This window comes from Brienomyrus brachyistius, chromosome 2 (assembly GCF_023856365.1).
Source record: "Brienomyrus brachyistius isolate T26 chromosome 2, BBRACH_0.4, whole genome shotgun sequence".
In the NCBI taxonomy this organism is placed as follows: Eukaryota; Metazoa; Chordata; class Actinopteri; order Osteoglossiformes; family Mormyridae; genus Brienomyrus; species Brienomyrus brachyistius.
In genome coordinates, this window is record NC_064534.1 from 43,109,457 (window position 1) to 43,129,361 (window position 19,905).

The 19,905-nt window shown below is 44.3% G+C and overlaps 13 non-coding genes and 3 pseudogenes across 13 annotated transcripts; all 16 read left to right on the forward strand.

Moving 5' to 3' along the window:
• The first annotated feature begins 985 nt into the window (after positions 1 to 985).
• On the forward strand, positions 986 to 1,104 carry LOC125730903 (5S ribosomal RNA). Its single transcript, XR_007391196.1, has one exon. It is a non-coding gene; the product is annotated as a 5S ribosomal RNA (ribosomal RNA).
• A 1,079-nt stretch (positions 1,105 to 2,183) lies between these two features.
• On the forward strand, positions 2,184 to 2,302 carry LOC125737291 (5S ribosomal RNA). Its single transcript, XR_007396557.1, has one exon. It is a non-coding gene; the product is annotated as a 5S ribosomal RNA (ribosomal RNA).
• A 1,076-nt stretch (positions 2,303 to 3,378) lies between these two features.
• LOC125730904 (5S ribosomal RNA) lies at positions 3,379 to 3,497 on the forward strand. The gene has a single exon (XR_007391197.1). It is a non-coding gene; the product is annotated as a 5S ribosomal RNA (ribosomal RNA).
• Positions 3,498 to 4,576: 1,079 nt separating this feature from the next.
• LOC125737292 (5S ribosomal RNA) lies at positions 4,577 to 4,695 on the forward strand. Its single transcript, XR_007396558.1, has one exon. It is a non-coding gene; the product is annotated as a 5S ribosomal RNA (ribosomal RNA).
• A 1,075-nt stretch (positions 4,696 to 5,770) lies between these two features.
• LOC125736381 (5S ribosomal RNA) lies at positions 5,771 to 5,889 on the forward strand. Its single transcript, XR_007395661.1, has one exon. It is a non-coding gene; the product is annotated as a 5S ribosomal RNA (ribosomal RNA).
• A 1,078-nt stretch (positions 5,890 to 6,967) lies between these two features.
• On the forward strand, positions 6,968 to 7,086 carry LOC125734985 (5S ribosomal RNA). Its single transcript, XR_007394286.1, has one exon. It is a non-coding gene; the product is annotated as a 5S ribosomal RNA (ribosomal RNA).
• A 1,078-nt stretch (positions 7,087 to 8,164) lies between these two features.
• Positions 8,165 to 8,283, forward strand: LOC125734986 (5S ribosomal RNA). The gene has a single exon (XR_007394287.1). It is a non-coding gene; the product is annotated as a 5S ribosomal RNA (ribosomal RNA).
• Positions 8,284 to 9,362: 1,079 nt separating this feature from the next.
• On the forward strand, positions 9,363 to 9,481 carry LOC125736997 (5S ribosomal RNA). The gene has a single exon (XR_007396264.1). It is a non-coding gene; the product is annotated as a 5S ribosomal RNA (ribosomal RNA).
• A 1,076-nt stretch (positions 9,482 to 10,557) lies between these two features.
• Positions 10,558 to 10,666, forward strand: LOC125731843 (5S ribosomal RNA; annotated as a pseudogene).
• Positions 10,667 to 11,752: 1,086 nt separating this feature from the next.
• LOC125736423 (5S ribosomal RNA) lies at positions 11,753 to 11,871 on the forward strand. Its single transcript, XR_007395702.1, has one exon. It is a non-coding gene; the product is annotated as a 5S ribosomal RNA (ribosomal RNA).
• Positions 11,872 to 12,942: 1,071 nt separating this feature from the next.
• On the forward strand, positions 12,943 to 13,061 carry LOC125731347 (5S ribosomal RNA; annotated as a pseudogene).
• A 1,072-nt stretch (positions 13,062 to 14,133) lies between these two features.
• LOC125736676 (5S ribosomal RNA) lies at positions 14,134 to 14,252 on the forward strand. The gene has a single exon (XR_007395950.1). It is a non-coding gene; the product is annotated as a 5S ribosomal RNA (ribosomal RNA).
• Positions 14,253 to 15,328: 1,076 nt separating this feature from the next.
• Positions 15,329 to 15,437, forward strand: LOC125732279 (5S ribosomal RNA; annotated as a pseudogene).
• A 1,077-nt stretch (positions 15,438 to 16,514) lies between these two features.
• Positions 16,515 to 16,633, forward strand: LOC125736050 (5S ribosomal RNA). Its single transcript, XR_007395333.1, has one exon. It is a non-coding gene; the product is annotated as a 5S ribosomal RNA (ribosomal RNA).
• Positions 16,634 to 17,713: 1,080 nt separating this feature from the next.
• On the forward strand, positions 17,714 to 17,832 carry LOC125728932 (5S ribosomal RNA). Its single transcript, XR_007389497.1, has one exon. It is a non-coding gene; the product is annotated as a 5S ribosomal RNA (ribosomal RNA).
• Positions 17,833 to 18,910: 1,078 nt separating this feature from the next.
• LOC125734912 (5S ribosomal RNA) lies at positions 18,911 to 19,029 on the forward strand. The gene has a single exon (XR_007394214.1). It is a non-coding gene; the product is annotated as a 5S ribosomal RNA (ribosomal RNA).
• Positions 19,030 to 19,905: the final 876 nt, after the last annotated feature.

Here is a 19,905-nt window from a genome sequence, read left to right on the forward strand (position 1 = left end):
ATTTTTTTTTTTCTCTCATTCATAAAGGCAGCTTTTAGAAACCGTTTTACTCTAAATACTTCCTGGTAATTCTAGGTGCTGTAAGCTGTTCGTGCCTTTATTCCACCAGGGCGCGATCTTCTCACAATCTTGAAGACTGTCACTCCCCATTCACGTTTTACAACTTATTGTTAATGATAAAGAGACAGCTTTTTACACACAGTTTTAAACAAAGTACTGATATTATTCCTCTTCAACTGACCGCTTTGTTTTCTATGCAAAAACCACTTCGCCACAGAAGACTCGATATTATTGGCATAGCAAGTTCTGCTCTTCTCCTTTCAAAACTTGCTAAAAGCTGTATTTAAAAGAACAGATTGGCCGGGGTAATTCACACCCTTCAATGCCAGCTTAATGTTTAGGTTAGTGGGAATCACAGAGGAATTAGGGATGGAAACTTCTTTGCTGGTGGTAGAAGCGGTCTGGTGAATTTTTAGAGAGAAGAGGCCGTCGATGTTTGAATGTAGAAAATTGTTCTGGCTGCAGCCTGCAGTATGGACTTGTTGGTGTGTGTAGCTCCCAGTGTTCTGACAGCGCGACGTTTTGGGGAAGCATGTGATTCAGCAGCTACCAGTGGGCTTCGTGCGGCGGAGATTTTGTGGCTGTTAGCAGAGTTGATAACAGAGGGTCGTTAAGAGAAGCCTACATGCAGTAGGCAAAGGAGTAATGTTTGCCGGCGGGGGACGTGCGGCGATTAACCTGTGCGGTAGTGAAAAGGAGTTAAAAAGAAGGAAGTGTGCGGATGCGGAAAGAATGGAATAATTGTGGTAGGCTGCCGGCTGAGTGGTTTGGTGAATGTTTGGTGTGGGTCCGGCGCTGCCGATTGGATGGTGGGGCTGCAGTGTGAGTCAGATAAAAAAAAAAAACCAGGAGTAGGATCCAATGGGACTAACTGGCATGTATAGACGCGTGTAATGCAAAAGGGCTGGTTTTGGTAGCATCTCTCGCTTACGGCCATACCACCCTGAACACGCCCGATCTCCTCTGATCTTGGAAACTAAGCAGGTTAGGGTCTGGTTAGTACTTGGATGGGAGACCACCTGGGAATACCAGGTGCTGTAAGCTTTTCTCACTTTTACTTTATACAGGGGGCGCTCCACTTCACGATTAATTTAAATCTATCACTCCCCTTCCATTTTACTATTTTATATATATATATATTTTTTTTTTTCTCATTCATAAAGGCAGCTTTTAGAAACCGTTTTACTCTAAATACTTCCTGGTAATTCTAGGTGCTGTAAGCTGTTCGTGCCTTTATTCCACCAGGGCGCGATCTTCTCACAAACTTGAAGACTGTCACTCCCCATTCACGTTTTACAACTTATTGTTAATGATAAAGAGACAGCTTTTTACACACAGTTTTAAACAAAGTACTGATATTATTCCTCTTCAACTGACCGCTTTGTTTTCTATGCAAAAACCACTTCGCCACAGAAGACTCGATATTATTGGCATAGCAAGTTCTGCTCTTCTCCTTTCAAAACTTGCTAAAAGCTGTATTTAAAAGAACAGATTGGCCGGGGTAATTCACACCCTTCAATGCCAGCTTAATGTTTAGGTTAGTGGGAATCACAGAGGAATTAGGGATGGAAACTTCTTTGCTGGTGGTAGAAGCGGTCTGGTGAATTTTTAGAGAGAAGAGGCCGTCGATGTTTGAATGTAGAAAATTGTTCTGGCTGCAGCCTGCAGTATGGACTTGTTGGTGTGTGTAGCTCCCAGTGTTCTGACAGCGCGACGTTTTGGGGAAGCATGTGATTCAGCAGCTACCAGTGGGCTTCGTGCGGCGGAGATTTTGTGGCTGTTAGCGGAGTTGATAACAGAGGGTCGTTAAGAGAAGCCTGCATGCAGTAGGCAAAGGAGTAATGTTTGCCGGCGGGGGACGTGCGGCGATTAACCTGTGTGGTAGTGAAAAGGAGTTAAAAAGAAGGAAGTGTGCGGATGCGGAAAGAATGGAATAATTGTGGTAGGCTGCCGGCTGAGTAGTTTGGTGAATGTTTGGTGTGGGTCCGGCGCTGCCGATTGGATGGTGGTGCTGCAGTGTGAGTTAGACAAAAAAAAAAAAAACCAGGAGTAGGATCCAATGGGACTAACTGGCATGTATAGACGCGTGTAATGCAAAAGGGCTGTTTTTGGTAGCATCTCTCGCTTGCGGCCATACCACCCTGAACACGCCCGATCTCGTCTGATCTCGGAAGCCAAGCAGGGTATGGTCTGGTTAGTACTTGGATGGGAGACCTCCTGGGAATACCAGGTGCTATAAGCTTTTCTCACTTTTACTTTTATACAGGGGGCGCTCCACTTCACGATTAATTTAAATCTATCACTCCCCTTCCATTTTACTATTTTATATATATATTTTTTTTTTTCTCTCATTCATAAAGGCAGCTTTTAGAAACCGTTTTACTCTAAATACTTCCTGGTAATTCTAGGTGCTGTAAGCTGTTCGTGCCTTTATTCCACCAGGGCGCGATCTTCTCACAATCTTGAAGACTGTCACTCCCCATTCACGTTTTACAACTTATTGTTAATGATAAAGAGACAGCTTTTTACACACAGTTTTAAACAAAGTACTGATATTATTCCTCTTCAACTGACCGCTTTGTTTTCTATGCAAAAACCACTTCGCCACAGAAGACTCGATATTATTGGCATAGCAAGTTCTGCTCTTCTCCTTTCAAAACTTGCTAAAAGCTGTATTTAAAAGAACAGATTGGCCGGGGTAATTCACACCCTTCAATGCCAGCTTAATGTTTAGGTTAGTGGGAATCACAGAGGAATTAGGGATGGAAACTTCTTTGCTGGTGGTAGAAGCGGTCTGGTGAATTTTTAGAGAGAAGAGGCCGTCGATGTTTGAATGTAGAAAATTGTTCTGGCTGCAGCCTGCAGTATGGACTTGTTGGTGTGTGTAGCTCCCAGTGTTCTGACAGCGCGACGTTTTGGGGAAGCATGTGATTCAGCAGCTACCAGTGGGCTTCGTGCGGCGGAGATTTTGTGGCTGTTAGCAGAGTTGATAACAGAGGGTCGTTAAGAGAAGCCTACATGCAGTAGGCAAAGGAGTAATGTTTGCCGGCGGGGGACGTGCGGCGATTAACCTGTGCGGTAGTGAAAAGGAGTTAAAAAGAAGGAAGTGTGCGGATGCGGAAAGAATGGAATAATTGTGGTAGGCTGCCGGCTGAGTGGTTTGGTGAATGTTTGGTGTGGGTCCGGCGCTGCCGATTGGATGGTGGGGCTGCAGTGTGAGTCAGATAAAAAAAAAAAACCAGGAGTAGGATCCAATGGGACTAACTGGCATGTATAGACGCGTGTAATGCAAAAGGGCTGGTTTTGGTAGCATCTCTCGCTTACGGCCATACCACCCTGAACACGCCCGATCTCCTCTGATCTTGGAAACTAAGCAGGTTAGGGTCTGGTTAGTACTTGGATGGGAGACCACCTGGGAATACCAGGTGCTGTAAGCTTTTCTCACTTTTACTTTATACAGGGGGCGCTCCACTTCACGATTAATTTAAATCTATCACTCCCCTTCCATTTTACTATTTTATATATATATATATATATTTTTTTCTCATTCATAAAGGCAGCTTTTAGAAACCGTTTTACTCTAAATACTTCCTGGTAATTCTAGGTGCTGTAAGCTGTTCGTGCCTTTATTCCACCAGGGCGCGATCTTCTCACAAACTTGAAGACTGTCACTCCCCATTCACGTTTTACAACTTATTGTTAATGATAAAGAGACAGCTTTTTACACACAGTTTTAAACAAAGTACTGATATTATTCCTCTTCAACTGACCGCTTTGTTTTCTATGCAAAAACCACTTCGCCACAGAAGACTCGATATTATTGGCATAGCAAGTTCTGCTCTTCTCCTTTCAAAACTTGCTAAAAGCTGTATTTAAAAGAACAGATTGGCCGGGGTAATTCACACCCTTCAATGCCAGCTTAATGTTTAGGTTAGTGGGAATCACAGAGGAATTAGGGATGGAAACTTCTTTGCTGGTGGTAGAAGCGGTCTGGTGAATTTTTAGAGAGAAGAGGCCGTCGATGTTTGAATGTAGAAAATTGTTCTGGCTGCAGCCTGCAGTATGGACTTGTTGGTGTGTGTAGCTCCCAGTGTTCTGACAGCGCGACGTTTTGGGGAAGCATGTGATTCAGCAGCTACCAGTGGGCTTCGTGCGGCGGAGATTTTGTGGCTGTTAGCGGAGTTGATAAGAGAGGGTCGTTAAGAGAAGCCTGCATGCAGTAGGCAACGGAGTAATGTTTGCCGGCGGGGGACGTGCGGCGATTAACCTGTGCGGTAGTGAAAAGGAGTTAAAAAGAAGGAAGTGTGCGGATGCGGAAAGAATGGAATAATTGTGGTCGGCTGCCGGCTGAGTAGTTTGGTGAATGTTTGGTGTGGGTCCGGCGCTGCCGATTGGATGGTGGTGCTGCAGTGTGAGTTAGACAAAAAAAAAAAAAACCAGGAGTAGGATCCAATGGGACTAACTGGCATGTATAGACGCGTGTAATGCAAAAGGGCTGTTTTTGGTAGCATCTCTCGCTTGCGGCCATACCACCCTGAACACGCCCGATCTCGTCTGATCTCGGAAGCCAAGCAGGGTATGGTCTGGTTAGTACTTGGATGGGAGACCTCCTGGGAATACCAGGTGCTATAAGCTTTTCTCACTTTTACTTTATACAGGGGGCGCTCCACTTCACGATTAATTTAAATCTATCACTCCCCTTCCATTTTACTATTTTATATATATATATTTTTTTTTCTCTCATTCATAAAGGCAGCTTTTAGAAACCGTTTTACTCTAAATACTTCCTGGTAATTCTAGGTGCTGTAAGCTGTTCGTGCCTTTATTCCACCAGGGCGCGATCTTCTCACAATCTTGAAGACTGTCACTCCCCATTCACGTTTTACAACTTATTGTTAATGATAAAGAGACAGCTTTTTACACACAGTTTTAAACAAAGTACTGATATTATTCCTCTTCAACTGACCGCTTTGTTTTCTATGCAAAAACCACTTCGCCACAGAAGACTCGATATTATTGGCATAGCAAGTTCTGCTCTTCTCCTTTCAAAACTTGCTAAAAGCTGTATTTAAAAGAACAGATTGGCCGGGGTAATTCACACCCTTCAATGCCAGCTTAATGTTTAGGTTAGTGGGAATCACAGAGGAATTAGGGATGGAAACTTCTTTGCTGGTGGTAGAAGCGGTCTGGTGAATTTTTAGAGAGAAGAGGCCGTCGATGTTTGAATGTAGAAAATTGTTCTGGCTGCAGCCTGCAGTATGGACTTGTTGGTGTGTGTAGCTCCCAGTGTTCTGACAGCGCGACGTTTTGGGGAAGCATGTGATTCAGCAGCTACCAGTGGGCTTCGTGCGGCGGAGATTTTGTGGCTGTTAGCAGAGTTGATAACAGAGGGTCGTTAAGAGAAGCCTACATGCAGTAGGCAAAGGAGTAATGTTTGCCGGCGGGGGACGTGCGGCGATTAACCTGTGCGGTAGTGAAAAGGAGTTAAAAAGAAGGAAGTGTGCGGATGCGGAAAGAATGGAATAATTGTGGTAGGCTGCCGGCTGAGTGGTTTGGTGAATGTTTGGTGTGGGTCCGGCGCTGCCGATTGGATGGTGGGGCTGCAGTGTGAGTCAGATAAAAAAAAAAAACCAGGAGTAGGATCCAATGGGACTAACTGGCATGTATAGACGCGTGTAATGCAAAAGGGCTGGTTTTGGTAGCATCTCTCGCTTACGGCCATACCACCCTGAACACGCCCGATCTCCTCTGATCTTGGAAGCTAAGCAGGTTAGGGTCTGGTTAGTACTTGGATGGGAGACCACCTGGGAATACCAGGTGCTGTAAGCTTTTCTCACTTTTACTTTATACAGGGGGCGCTCCACTTCACGATTAATTTAAATCTATCACTCCCCTTCCATTTTACTATTTTATATATATATATATATTTTTTTCTCTCATTCATAAAGGCAGCTTTTAGAAACCGTTTTACTCTAAATACTTCCTGGTAATTCTAGGTGCTGTAAGCTCTTCGTGCCTTTATTCCACCAGGGCGCGATATTCTCACAAATTTGAAGACTGTCACTCCCCATTCACGTTTTACAACTTATTGTTAATGATAAAGAGACAGCTTTTTACACACAGTTTTAAACAAAGTACTGATATTATTCCTCTTCAACTGACCGCTTTGTTTTCTTTGCAAAAACCACTTCGCCACAGAAGACTCGATATTATTGGCATAGCAAGTTCTGCTCTTCTCCTTTCAAAACTTGCTAAAAGCTGTATTTAAAAGAACAGATTGGCCGGGGTAATTCACACCCTTCAATGCCAGCTTAATGTTTAGGTTAGTGGGAATCACAGAGGAATTAGGGATGGAAACTTCTTTGCTGGTGGTAGAAGCGGTCTGGTGAATTTTTAGAGAGAAGAGGCCGTCGATGTTTGAATGTAGAAAATTGTTCTGGCTGCAGCCTGCAGTATGGACTTGTTGGTGTGTGTAGCTCCCAGTGTTCTGACAGCGCGACGTTTTGGGGAAGCATGTGATTCAGCAGCTACCAGTGGGCTTCGTGCGGCGGAGATTTTGTGGCTGTTAGCGGAGTTGATAACAGAGGGTCGTTAAGAGAAGCCTACATGCAGTAGGCAAAGGAGTAATGTTTGCCGGCGGGGGACGTGCGGCAATTAACCTGTGCGGTAGTGAAAAGGAGTTAAAAAGAAGGAAGTGTGCGGATGCGGAAAGAATGGAATAATTGTGGTAGGCTGCCGGCTGAGTAGTTTGGTGAATGTTTGGTGTGGGTCCGGCGCTGCCGATTGGATGGTGGGGCTGCAGTGTGAGTCAGATAAAAAAAAAAAAACCAGGAGTAGGATCCAATGGGACTATCTGGCATGTATAGACGCGTGTAATGCAAAAGGGCTGTTTTTGGTAGCATCTCCTGCTTACGGCCATACCACCCTGAACACGTCCGATCTCGTCTGATCTTGGAAGCTAAGCAGGGTAGGGTCTGGTTAGTACTTGGATGGGAGACCACCTGGGAATACCAGGTGCTGTAAGCTTTTCTCACTTTTACTTTATACAGGGGGCGCTCCACTTCACGATTAATTTAAATCTATCACTCCCCTTCCATTTTACTATTTTATATATATATATATTTTTTTTTCTCTCATTCATAAAGGCAGCTTTTAGAAACCGTTTTACTATAAATACTTCCTGGTAATTCTAGGTGCTGTAAGCTCTTCGTGCCTTTATTCCACCAGGGCGCGATATTCTCACAAATTTGAAGACTGTCACTCCCCATTCACGTTTTACAACTTATTGTTAATGATAAAGAGACAGCTTTTTACACACAGTTTTAAACAAAGTACTGATATTATTCCTCTTCAACTGACCGCTTTGTTTTCTATGCAAAAACCACTTCGCCACAGAAGACTCGATATTATTGGCATAGCAAGTTCTGCTCTTCTCCTTTCAAAACTTGCTAAAAGCTGTATTTAAAAGAACAGATTGGCCGGGGTAATTCACACCCTTCAATGCCAGCTTAATGTTTAGGTTAGTGGGAATCACAGAGGAATTAGGGATGGAAACTTCTTTGCTGGTGGTAGAAGCGGTCTGGTGAATTTTTAGAGAGAAGAGGCCGTCGATGTTTGAATGTAGAAATTTGTTCTGGCTGCAGCCTGCAGTATGGACTTGTTGGTGTGTGTAGCTCCCAGTGTTCTGACAGCGCGACGTTTTGGGGAAGCATGTGATTCAGCAGCTACCAGTGGGCTTCGTGCGGCGGAGATTTTGTGGCTGTTAGCGGAGTTGATAACAGAGGGTCGTTAAGAGAAGCCTACATGCAGTAGGCAAAGGAGTAATGTTTGCCGGCGGGGGACGTGCGGCAATTAACCTGTGCGGTAGTGAAAAGGAGTTAAAAAGAAGGAAGTGTGCGGATGCGGAAAGAATGGAATAATTGTGGTAGGCTGCCGGCTGAGTAGTTTGGTGAATGTTTGGTGTGGGTCCGGCGCTGCCGATTGGATGGTGGGGCTGCAGTGTGAGTCAGATAAAAAAAAAAAAACCAGGAGTAGGATCCAATGGGACTATCTGGCATGTATAGACGCGTGTAATGCAAAAGGGCTGTTTTTGGTAGCATCTCCTGCTTACGGCCATACCACCCTGAACACGTCCGATCTCGTCTGATCTTGGAAGCTAAGCAGGGTAGGGTCTGGTTAGTACTTGGATGGGAGACCACCTGGGAATACCAGGTGCTGTAAGCTTTTCTCACTTTTACTTTATACAGGGGGCGCTCCACTTCACGATTAATTTAAATCTATCACTCCCCTTCCATTTTACTATTTTATATATATATTTTTTTTTTTTCTCTCATTCATAAAGGCAGCTTTTAGAAACCGTTTTACTCTAAATACTTCCTGGTAATTCTAGGTGCTGTAAGCTGTTCGTGCCTTTATTCCACCAGGGCGCGATCTTCTCACAAATTTGAAGACTGTCACTCCCCATTCACGTTTTACAACTTATTGTTAATGATAAAGAGACAGCTTTTTACACACAGTTTTAAACAAAGTACTGATATTATTCCTCTTCAACTGACCGCTTTGTTTTCTATGCAAAAACCACTTCGCCACAGAAGACTCGATATTATTGGCATAGCAAGTTCTGCTCTTCTCCTTTCAAAACTTGCTAAAAGCTGTATTTAAAAGAACAGATTGTGCGGGGTAATTCACACCCTTCAATGCCAGCTTAATGTTTAGGTTAGTGGGAATCACAGAGGAATTAGGGATGGAAACTTCTTTGCTGGTGGTAGAAGCGGTCTGGTGAATTTTTAGAGAGAAGAGGCCGTCGATGTTTGAATGTAGAAAATTGTTCTGGCTGCAGCCTGCAGTATGGACTTGTTGGTGTGTGTAGCTCCCAGTGTTCTGACAGCGCGACGTTTTGGGGAAGCATGTGATTCAGCAGGTACCAGTGGGCTTCGTGCGGCGGAGATTTTGTGGCTGTTAGCGGAGTTGATAACAGAGGGTCGTTAAGAGAAGCCTGCATGCAGTAGGCAAAGGAGTAATGTTTGCCGGCGGGGGACGTGCGGCGATTAACCTGTGCGGTAGTGAAAAGGAGTTAAAAAGAAGGAAGTGTGCGGATGCGGAAAGAATGGAATAATTGTGGTAGGCTGCCGGCTGAGTAGTTTGGTGAATGTTTGGTGTGGGTCCGGCGCTGCCGATTGGATGGTGGGGCTGCAGTGTGAGTCAGATAAAAAAAAAAAAAAAACAGGAGTAGGATCCAATGGGACTAACTGGCATGTATAGACGAGTGTAATGCAAAAGGGCTGTTTTTGGTAGCATCTCTCGCTTACGGCCATACCACCCTGAACACGCCCGATCTCGTCTGATCTCGGAAGCTAAGCAGAGTAGGGTCTGGTTACTACTTGGATGGGAGACCACCCAGGAATACCAGGTGCTGTAAGCTTTTCTCACTTTTACTTTATACAGGGGGCGCTCCACTTCACGATTAATTTAAATCTATCACTCCCCTTCCATTTTACTATTTTATATATATATATATTTTTCTCTCTTTCATAAAGGCAGCTTTTGGAAACCGTTTTTCTCTTAATACTGCCTGGTAATTCTAGGTGCTGTAAGCTGTTCGTGCCTTTATTCCACCAGGGCGCGATCTTCTCACAAATTTGAAGACTGTCACTCCCCATTCACGTTTTACAACTTATTGTTAATGATAAAGAGACAGCTTTTTACACACAGTTTTAAACAAAGTACTGATATAATTCCTCTTAAACTCACCGCTTTGTTTTCTATGCAAAAACCACTTCGCCACAGAAGACTCGATATTATTGGCATATTATCTGCTCTTCTCCTCCTTTCAAAACTTGCTAAAAGCTGTATTTAAAAGAGCAGTTTGGCCTGGGTAATTCACACCCTTCAATGCCAGGTTGATGTTTAGGTTAGTGGGAATCACAGAGGAATTAGGGATGGAAACTTCTTTGCTGGTGGTAGAAGCGGTCTGGTGAATTTTTTGAGAGAAGAGGCCGTCGATGTTTCAATGTAGAAAATTGTTCTGGCTGCAGCCTGCAGTATGGACTTGTTGGCGTGTGTAGCTCCCAGTGTTCTGACAGCGTGACGTTTTGGGGAAGCATGTGATTCAACAGCAACCAGTGGGCTTCGTGCGGCGGAGATTTTGTGGCTGTTAGCAGAGTTGATAACAGAGGGTCTTTAAGAGAAGCCTGCATGCGGTAGGCAAATGAGTAATGTTTGCCGGCGGGGGACGTGCGGCGATTAACCTGTGCCATAGTGAAAAGGACTTAAAGAGAAGGAAGTGTGTGGATGCGGAAAGAATGGAATAATTGTGGTAGGCTGCCGGCTGAGTAGTTTGGTGAATGTTTGATGTGGGTCCGGCGCTGCCGAGTGGATGGTGGGGCTGCAGTGTGTGTCAGATAAAAAAAAAAAAAAAACAGGAGTAAGATCCAAAGGGACTAACTGGCATGTATAGACGCGTGTAATGCAAAAGGGCTGTATTTGGTAGAGTCTCTCGCTTACGGCCATACCACCCTGAACACGCCTGATCTCAGAAGCCAAGCAGGGTAGGGTCTGGTTAGTACTTCCATGGGAGACCTCCTGGGAATACCAGGTGCTGTAAGCTTTTCTCACTTCTACTTTATACAGGGGGCGCTCCACTTCACGATTAATTTAAATCTATCACTCCCCTTCCATTTTACTATTTTATATATATATATATATATATTTTTTTTTTTTTTCTCTCATTCATAAAGGCAGCTTTAACACACCGTTTTACTCTAAATACTGCCTGGTAATTCTAGGTGCTGTAAGCTGTTCGTGCCTTTATTCCACCAGGGCGCGATCTTCTCACAAACTTGAAAACTGTCACTCCCCATTCACGTTTTACAACTTATTGTTAATAATAAAGAGACAGCTTTTTACACACAGTTTTAAACAAAGTACTGATATAATTCTTCTTCAACTCACCGCTTTGTTTTCAATGCAAAAACCACTTCACCACAGAATATTCGATATTATTGGCATATTATCTGCTCTTCTCCTCCTTTCAAAACTTGCTAAAAGCTGTATTTAAAAGAGCAGGTTGGCCGGGGTAATTCACACCCTTCAATGCCAGATTAATGTTTAGGTTAGTGGGAATCACAGAGGAATTAGGGATGGAAACTTCTTTGCTGGTGGTAGAAGCGGTCTGGTGAATTTTTAGAGAGAAGAGGCCATCGATGTTTGAATGTAGAAAATTGTTCTGGCTGCAGCCTGCAGTATGGACTTGTTGGTGTGTGTAGCTCCCAGTGTTCTGACAGCGCGACGTTTTGGGGAAGCATGTGATTCAACAGCTACCAGTGGGCTTCGTGCGGCAGAGATTTTGTGGCTGTTAGCGGAGTTGATAACAGAAGGGCATTAAGAGAATCCTGCATGCGGTAGGCAAAGGAGTAATGTTTGCCGGCGGGGGACGTGCGGCGATTAACCTGTGCGGTAGTGAAAAGGAGTTAAAGAGAAGGAAGTGTGCGGATGCGGAAAGAATGGAATAATTGTGGTAGGCTGCCGGCTGAGTAGTTTGGTGAATGTTTGGTGTGGGTCCGGCGCTGCCAATTGGATGGTGGGGCTGCAGTGTGAGTTCGATAAAAAAAAAAACAGGAGTAGGATCCAATGGGACTAACTGACATGTATAGACGCATGTAATGCAAAAGAGCTGTTTTTGGTAGTGTCTCTCGCTTACGGCCGTACCACCCTGAACACACCCGATCTCGTCCGATCTCGGAAGCTAAGCAGGGTAAGGTCTGTTTAGTACTTGGAAGGGAGACCACCTGGGAATACCAGGTGCTGTAAGCTTTTCTCACTTTTACTTTATACAGGGGGCGCTCCACTTCACGATTAATCTAAATCTATCACTCCCCTTCCATTTTACTATTTTATATATTTCTTTTTTCTCTCATTCATAAAGGCAGCTTTTACACACCGTTTTACTCTAAATACTGCCTGGCAATTCTAGGTGCTGTAAGCTGTTCGTGCCTTTATTCCACCAGGGCGCGATCTTCTCACAAACTTGAAGACTGTCACTCCCCATTCACGTTTTACAACTTATTGTTAATGATAAAGAGACAGCTTTTTACACACAGTTTTAAACAAAGTACTGATATAATTCCTCTTCAACTCACCGCTTTGTTTTCTATGCAAAAACCACTTCGCCACAGAAGACTTGATATTGTTGGCATAGCAAGGTCTGCTCTTCTCCTCCTTTCAAAACTTGCTAAAAGCTGTATTTAAAAGAGCAGGTTGGCCGGGGTAATTCACATCCTTCAATGCCAGATTAATGTTTAGGTTGGTGGGAATCACAGAGGAATTAGGGATGGAAACTTCTTTGCTGGTGGTAGAAGCGGTCTGGTGAATTTTTAGAGAGAAGAGGCCGTCGATGTTTGAATGTAGAAAATTGTTCTAGCTGCAGCCTGCAGTATGGACTTGTTGGCGTGTGTAGCTCCCAGTGTTCTGACAGCGCGACGTTTTGGGGAAGCATGTGATTCAACAGCTACCAGTGGGCTTCGTGCGGCGGAGATTTTGTGGCTGTTAGCGGAGTTGATAACAGAGGGTCGTTAAGAGAAGCCTGCATGCGGTAGGCAAAGGAGTAATGTTTGCTGGCGGGGGACGTGCGGCGATTAACCTGTGCGGTAGTGAAAAGGAGTTAAAGAGAAGGAAGTGTGCGGATGCGGAAAGAATGGAATAATTGTGGTAGGCTGCCGGCTGAGTAGTTTGGTGAATGTTTGGTGTGGGTCCGGCGCTGCCAATTGGATGGTGGGGCTGCAGTGTGAGTTCGATAAAAAAAAAAACAGGAGTAGGATCCAATGGGACTAACTGGCATGTATAGACGCATGTAATGCAAAAGAGCTGTTTTTGGTAGTGTCTCTCACTTACGGGCGTACCACCCTGAACACACCCGATCTCGTCCGATCTCGGAAGCTAAGCAGGGTAAGGTCTGTTTAGTACTTGGAAGGGAGACCACCTGGGAATACCAGGTGCTGTAAGCTTTTCTCACTTTTACTTTATACAGCGGGCACTCCACTTCACGACTAATTTAAATCTATCACTCCCCTTCCATTTTACTATTTTATATATTTCTTTTTTCTCTCATTCATAAAGGCAGCTTTTACACACCGTTTTACTCTAAATACTGCCTGGCAATTCTAGGTGCTGTAAGCTGTTCGTGCCTTTATTCCACCAGGGCGCGATCTTCTCACAAACTTGAAGACTGTCACTCCCCATTCACGTTTTACAACTTATTGTTAATGATAAAGAGACAGCTTTTTACACACAGTTTTAAACAAAGTACTGATATAATTCCTCTTCAACTCACCGCTTTGTTTTCTATGCAAAAACCACTTCGCCACAGAAGACTTGATATTTTTGGCATAGCAAGGTCTGCTCTTCTCCTTTCAAAACTTGCTAAAAGCTGTATTTAAAAGAGCAGGTTGGCCGGGGTAATTCACACCCTTCAATGCCAGATTAATGTTTAGGTTAGTTGGAATCACAGAGGAATTAGGGATGGAAACTTCTTTGCTGATGGTAGAAGCGGTCTGGTGAATTTTTAGAGAGAAGAGGCCGTCGATGTTTCAATGTAGAAAATTGTTCTGGCTGCAGCCTGCAGTATGGACTTGTTGGTGTGTGTAGCTCCCAGTGTTCTGACAGCGTAACGTTTTGGGGAAGCATGTGATTCAACAGCTACCAGTGGGCTTCGTGCGGCAGAGATTTTGTGGCTGTTAGCGGAGTTGATAACAGAGGGTCATTAAGAGAAGCCTGCATGAGGTAGGCAAAGGAGTAATGTTTGCCGGCAGGGGACGTGCGGCGATTAACCTGTGCGGTAGTGAAAAGGAGTTAAAAAGAAGGAAGTGTGCGGATGCGGAAAGAATGGAATAATTGTGGTAGGCTGCCGGCTGAGTAGTTTGGTGAATGTTTGGTGTGGGTCCGGCGCTGCCGATTGGATGGTGGTGCTGCAGTGTGAGTCAGATAAAAAAAAAAAAAACCAGGAGTAGAATCCAATGGGACTAACTGGCATGTATAGACGCGTGTAATGCAAAAGGGCTGTTTGTGGTAACATCTCTCGCTTATGGTCATACCACCCTGAACACGCCTGATCTCATCTGATCTCGGAAGCCAAACAAGGTAGGGTCTGGTTAGTACTTGGATGGGAGACCTCCTGGGAATACCAGGTGCTGTAAGCTTTTCTCACTTTTACTTTATACAGGGGGCGTTCCACTTCACGATTAATTTAAATCTAGCACTCCCCTTCCATTTTACTATTTTATATATATATATATTTTCTCTCTTTTATAAAGCCAGCTTTTAGAAACCGTTTTACTCTAAATACTTCCTGGTAATTCTAGGTGCTGTAAGCTGTTCGTGCCTTTATTCCACCAGGGCGCGATCTTCTCACAAACTTGAAGACTGTCACTCCCCATTCACGTTTTACAACTTATTGTTAATGATAAAGAGACAGCTTTTTACACACAGTTTTAAACAAAGTACTGATATTATTCCTCTTCAACTGACCGCTTTGTTTTCTATGCAAAAACCACTTCGCCACAGAAGACTCGATATTATTGGCATAGCAAGTTCTGCTCTTCTCCTTTCAAAACTTGCTAAAAGCTGTATTTAAAAGAACAGATTGGCCGGGGTAATTCACACCCTTCAATGCCAGCTTAATGTTTAGGTTAGTGGGAATCACAGAGGAATTAGGGATGGAAACTTCTTTGCTGGTGGTAGAAGCGGTCTGGTGAATTTTTAGAGAGAAGAGGCCGTCGATGTTTGAATGTAGAAAATTGTTCTGGCTGCAGCCTGCATTATGGACTTGTTGGTGTGTGTAGCTCCCAGTGTTCTGACAGCGTAACGTTTTGGGGAAGCATGTGATTCAGCAGCTACCAGTGGGCTTCGTGCGGCGGAGATTTTGTGGCTGTTAGCGGAGTTGATAACAGAGGGTCGTTAAGAGAAGCCTGCATGCAGTAGGCAAAGGAGTAATGTTTGCCGGCGGGGAACGTGCGGCGATTAACCTGTGCTGTAGTGAAAAGGAGTTAAAAAGAAGGAAGTGTGCGGATGCGGAAAGAATGGAATAATTGTGGTAGGCTGCCGGCTGAGTAGTTTGGTGAATGTTTGGTGTGGTTCCGGCACTGCCGATTGGATGGAGGGGCTGCAGTGTGAGTCAGATAAAAAAAAAAAAAAAAACAGGAGTAGGATCCAATGGGACTAACTGGCATGTATAGAGGCGTGTAATGCAAAAGGGCTGTTTTTGGTACTTTTTCTCGCTCACGGCCATACCACCCAGAACACGCCTGATCTTGGAAGCTAAGCAGGTTAGGGTCTGGTTAGTACTTGGATGGGAGACCACCTGGGAATACCAGGTGCTGCAAGCTTTTCTCACTTTTACTTTATACAGGGGGCGCTCCACTTCACGATTAATTTAAATCTAGCACTCCCCTTCCATTTTACTATTTTATATATATATATTTTTTCTCTCTTTTATAAAGCCAGCTTTTAGAAACCGTTTTACTCTAAATACTTCCTGGTAATTCTAGGTGCTGTAAGCTGTTCGTGCCTTTATTCCACCAGGGCGCGATCTTCTCACAAACTTGAAGACTGTCACTCCCCATTCACGTTTTACAACTTATTGTTAATGATAAAGAGACAGCTTTTTACACACAGTTTTAAACAAAGTACTGATATTATTCCTCTTCAACTGACCGCTTTGTTTTCTATGCAAAAACCACTTCGCCACAGAAGACTCGATATTATTGGCATAGCAAGTTCTGCTCTTCTCCTTTCAAAACTTGCTAAAAGCTGTATTTAAAAGAACAGATTGGCCGGGGTAATTCACACCCTTCAATGCCAGCTTAATGTTTAGGTTACTGGGAATCACAGAGGAATTAGGGATGGAAACTTCTTTGCTGGTGGTAGAAGCGGTCTGGTGAATTTTTAGAGAGAAGAGGCCGTCGATGTTTGAATGTAGAAAATTGTTCTGGCTGCAGCCTGCATTATGGACTTGTTGGTGTGTGTAGCTCCCAGTGTTCTGACAGCGTAACGTTTTGGGGAAGCATGTGATTCAGCAGCTACCAGTGGGCTTCGTGCGGCGGAGATTTTGTGGCTGTTAGCGGAGTTGATAACAGAGGGTCGTTAAGAGAAGCCTGCATGCAGTAGGCAAAGGAGTAATGTTTGCCGGCGGGGGAACGTGCGGCGATTAACCTGTGCTGTAGTGAAAAGGAGTTAAAAAGAAGGAAGTGTGCGGATGCGGAAAGAATGGAATAATTGTGGTAGGCTGCCGGCTGAGTAGTTTGGTGAATGTTTGGTGTGGGTCCGGCGCTGCCGATTGGATGGTGGTGCTGCAGTGTGAGTCAGATAAAAAAAAAAAAAAAACCAGGAGTAGGATCCAATGGGACTAACTGGCATGTATAGACGCGTGTAATGCAAAAGGACTGTTTTTGGTAGCGTCTCTCGCTTATGGCCATACCACCCTGAACACGCCCGATCTCATCTGATCTCGGAAGCCAAGCAGGGTAGGGTCTGGTTAGTACTTAGATGGGAGACCACCTGGGATTACCAGGTGCTGTAAGCTTTTCTCACTTTTACTTTATACAGGGGGCGCTCCACTTCACGATTAATTTAAATCTATCACTCCCCTTCCATTTTACTATTATATATATATATATTTTTTTTTTTCTCTCATTCATAAAGGCAGCTTTTACACACCGTTTTACTGTAAATACTTCCTGGTAATTCTAGGTGCTGTAAGCTGTTCGTGCCTTTATTCCACCAGGGCGCGATCTTCTCACAAACTTGAAGACTGTCACTCCCCATTCACGTTTTACAACTTATTGTTAATGATAAAGAGACAGCTTTTTACACACAGTTTTAAACAAAGTTCTGATATTATTCCTCTTCAACTGACCGCTTTGTTTTCTATGCAAAAACCACTTCGCCACAGAAGACTCGATATTATTGGCATAGCAAGCTCTGCTCTTCTCCTTTCAAAACTTGCTAAAAGCTGTATTTAAAAGAACAGATTGGCCAGGGTAATTCACACCCTTCAATGCCAGCTTAATGTTTAGGTTAGTGGGAATCACAGAGGAATTAGGGATGGAAACTTCTTTGCTGGTGGTAGAAGCGGTCTGGTGAATTTTTAGAGAGAAGAGGCCGTCGATGTTTGAATGTAGAAAATTGTTCTGGCTGCAGCCTGCAGTATGGACTTGTTGGTGTGTGTAGCTCCCAGTGTTCTGACAGCGCGACGTTTTGGGGAAGCATGTGATTCAGCAGCTACCAGTGGGCTTCGTGCGGCGGAGATTTTGTGGCTGTTAGCGGAGTTGATAACAGAGGGTCGTTAAGAGAAGCCTGCATGCAGTAGGCAAAGGAGTAATGTTTGCCGGCGGGGGACGTGCGGCGATTAACCTGTGCGGTAGTGAAAAGGAGTTAAAAAGAAGGAAGTGTGCGGATGCGGAAAGAATGGAATAATTGTGGTAGGCTGCCGGCTGAGTAGTTTGGTGAATGTTTGGTGTGGGTCCGGCGCTGCCGATTGGATGGTGGTGCTGCAGTGTGAGTCAGATAAAAAAAAAAAAAAACCAGGAGTAGGATCCAATGGGACTAACTGGCATGTATAGACGCGTGTAATGCAAAAGGACTGTTTTTGGTAGCGTCTCTCGCTTATGGCCATACCACCCTGAACACGCCCAATCTCATCTGATCTCGGAAGCCAAGCAGGGTAGGGTCTGGTTAGTACTTGGATGGGAGACCACCTGGGATTACCAGGTGCTGTAAGCTTTTCTCACTTTTACTTTATACAGGGGGCGCTCCACTTCACGATTAATTTAAATCTATCACTCCCCTTCCATTTTACTATTATATATATATATTTTTTTTTTTCTCTCATTCATAAAGGCAGCTTTTACACACCGTTTTACTGTAAATACTTCCTGGTAATTCTAGGTGCTGTAAGCTGTTCGTGCCTTTATTCCACCAGGGCGCGATCTTCTCACAAACTTGAAGACTGTCACTCCCCATTCACGTTTTACAACTTATTGTTAATGATAAAGAGACAGCTTTTTACACACAGTTTTAAACAAAGTACTGATATTATTCCTCTTCAACTGACCGCTTTGTTTTCTATGCAAAAACCACTTTGCCACAGAAGACTCGATATTATTGGCATAGCAAGTTCTGCTCTTCTCCTTTCAAAACTTGCTAAAAGCTGTATTTAAAAGAACAGATTGGCCGGGGTAATTCACACCCTTCAATGCCAGCTTAATGTTTAGGTTAGTGGGAATCACAGAGGAATTAGGGATGGAAACTTCTTTGCTGGTGGTAGAAGCGGTCTGGTGAATTTTTAGAGAGAAGAGGCCGTCGATGTTTGAATGTAGAAAATTGTTCTGGCTGCAGCCTGCAGTATGGACTTGTTGGTGTGTGTAGCTCCCAGTGTTCTGACAGCGCGACGTTTTGGGGAAGCATGTGATTCAGCAGCTACCAGTGGGCTTCGTGCGGCGGAGATTTTGTGGCTGTTAGCGGAGTTGATAACAGAGGGTCGTTAAGAGAAGCCTGCATGCAGTAGGCAAAGGAGTAATGTTTGCCGGCGGGGGACGTGCGGCGATTAACCTGTGCGGTAGTGAAAAGGAGTTAAAAAGAAGGAAGTGTGCGGATGCGGAAAGAATGGAATAATTGTGGTAGGCTGCCGGCTGAGTAGTTTGGTGAATGTTTGGTGTGGGTCCGGCGCTGCCGATTGGATGGTGGTGCTGCAGTGTGAGTCAGATAAAAAAAAAAAAAAACCAGGAGTAGGATCCAATGGGACTAACTGGCATGTATAGACGCGTGTAATGCAAAAGGGCTGTTTTTGGTAGCGTCTCTCGCTTATGGCCATACCACCCTGAACACGCCCGATCTCATCTGATCTCGGAAGCCAAGCAGGGTAGGGTCTGGTTAGTACTTGGATGGGAGACCTCCTGGGTATACCAGGTGCTGTAAGCTTTTCTCACTTTTACTTTATACAGGGGGCGCTCCACTTCACGATTAATTTAAATCTAGCACTCCCCTTCCATTTTACTATTTTATATATATATTTTTTTTTTTCTCTCTTTCATAAAGCCAGCTTTTAGAAACCGTTTTACTCTAAATACTTCCTGGTAATTCTAGGTGCTGTAAGCTGTTCGTGCCTTTATTCCACCAGGGCGCGATCTTCTCACAAACTTGAAGACTGTCACTCCCCATTCACGTTTTACAACTTATTGTTAATGATAAAGAGACAGCTTTTTACACACAGTTTTAAACAAAGTACTGATATTATTCCTCTTCAACTGACCGCTTTGTTTTCTATGCAAAAACCACTTCGCCACAGAAGACTCGATATTATTGGCATAGCAAGCTCTGCTCTTCTCCTTTCAAAACTTGCTAAAAGCTGTATTTAAAAGAACAGATTGGCCGGGGTAATTCACACCCTTCAATGCCAGCTTAATGTTTAGGTTAGTGGGAATCACAGAGGAATTAGGGATGGAAACTTCTTTGCTGGTGGTAGAAGCGGTCTGGTGAATTTTTAGAGAGAAGAGGCCGTCGATGTTTGAATGTAGAAAATTGTTCTGGCTGCAGCCTGCAGTATGGACTTGTTGGTGTGTGTAGCTCCCAGTGTTCTGACAGCGCGACGTTTTGGGGAAGCATGTGATTCAGCAGCTACCAGTGGGCTTCGTGCGGTGGAGATTTTGTGGCTGTTAGCGGAGTTGATAACAGAGGGTCGTTAAGAGAAGCCTGCATGCAGTAGGCAAAGGAGTAATGTTTGCCGGCGGGGGACATGCAGCGATTAACCTGTGCGGTAGTGAAAAGGAGTTAAAAAGAAGGAAGTGTGCGGATGCG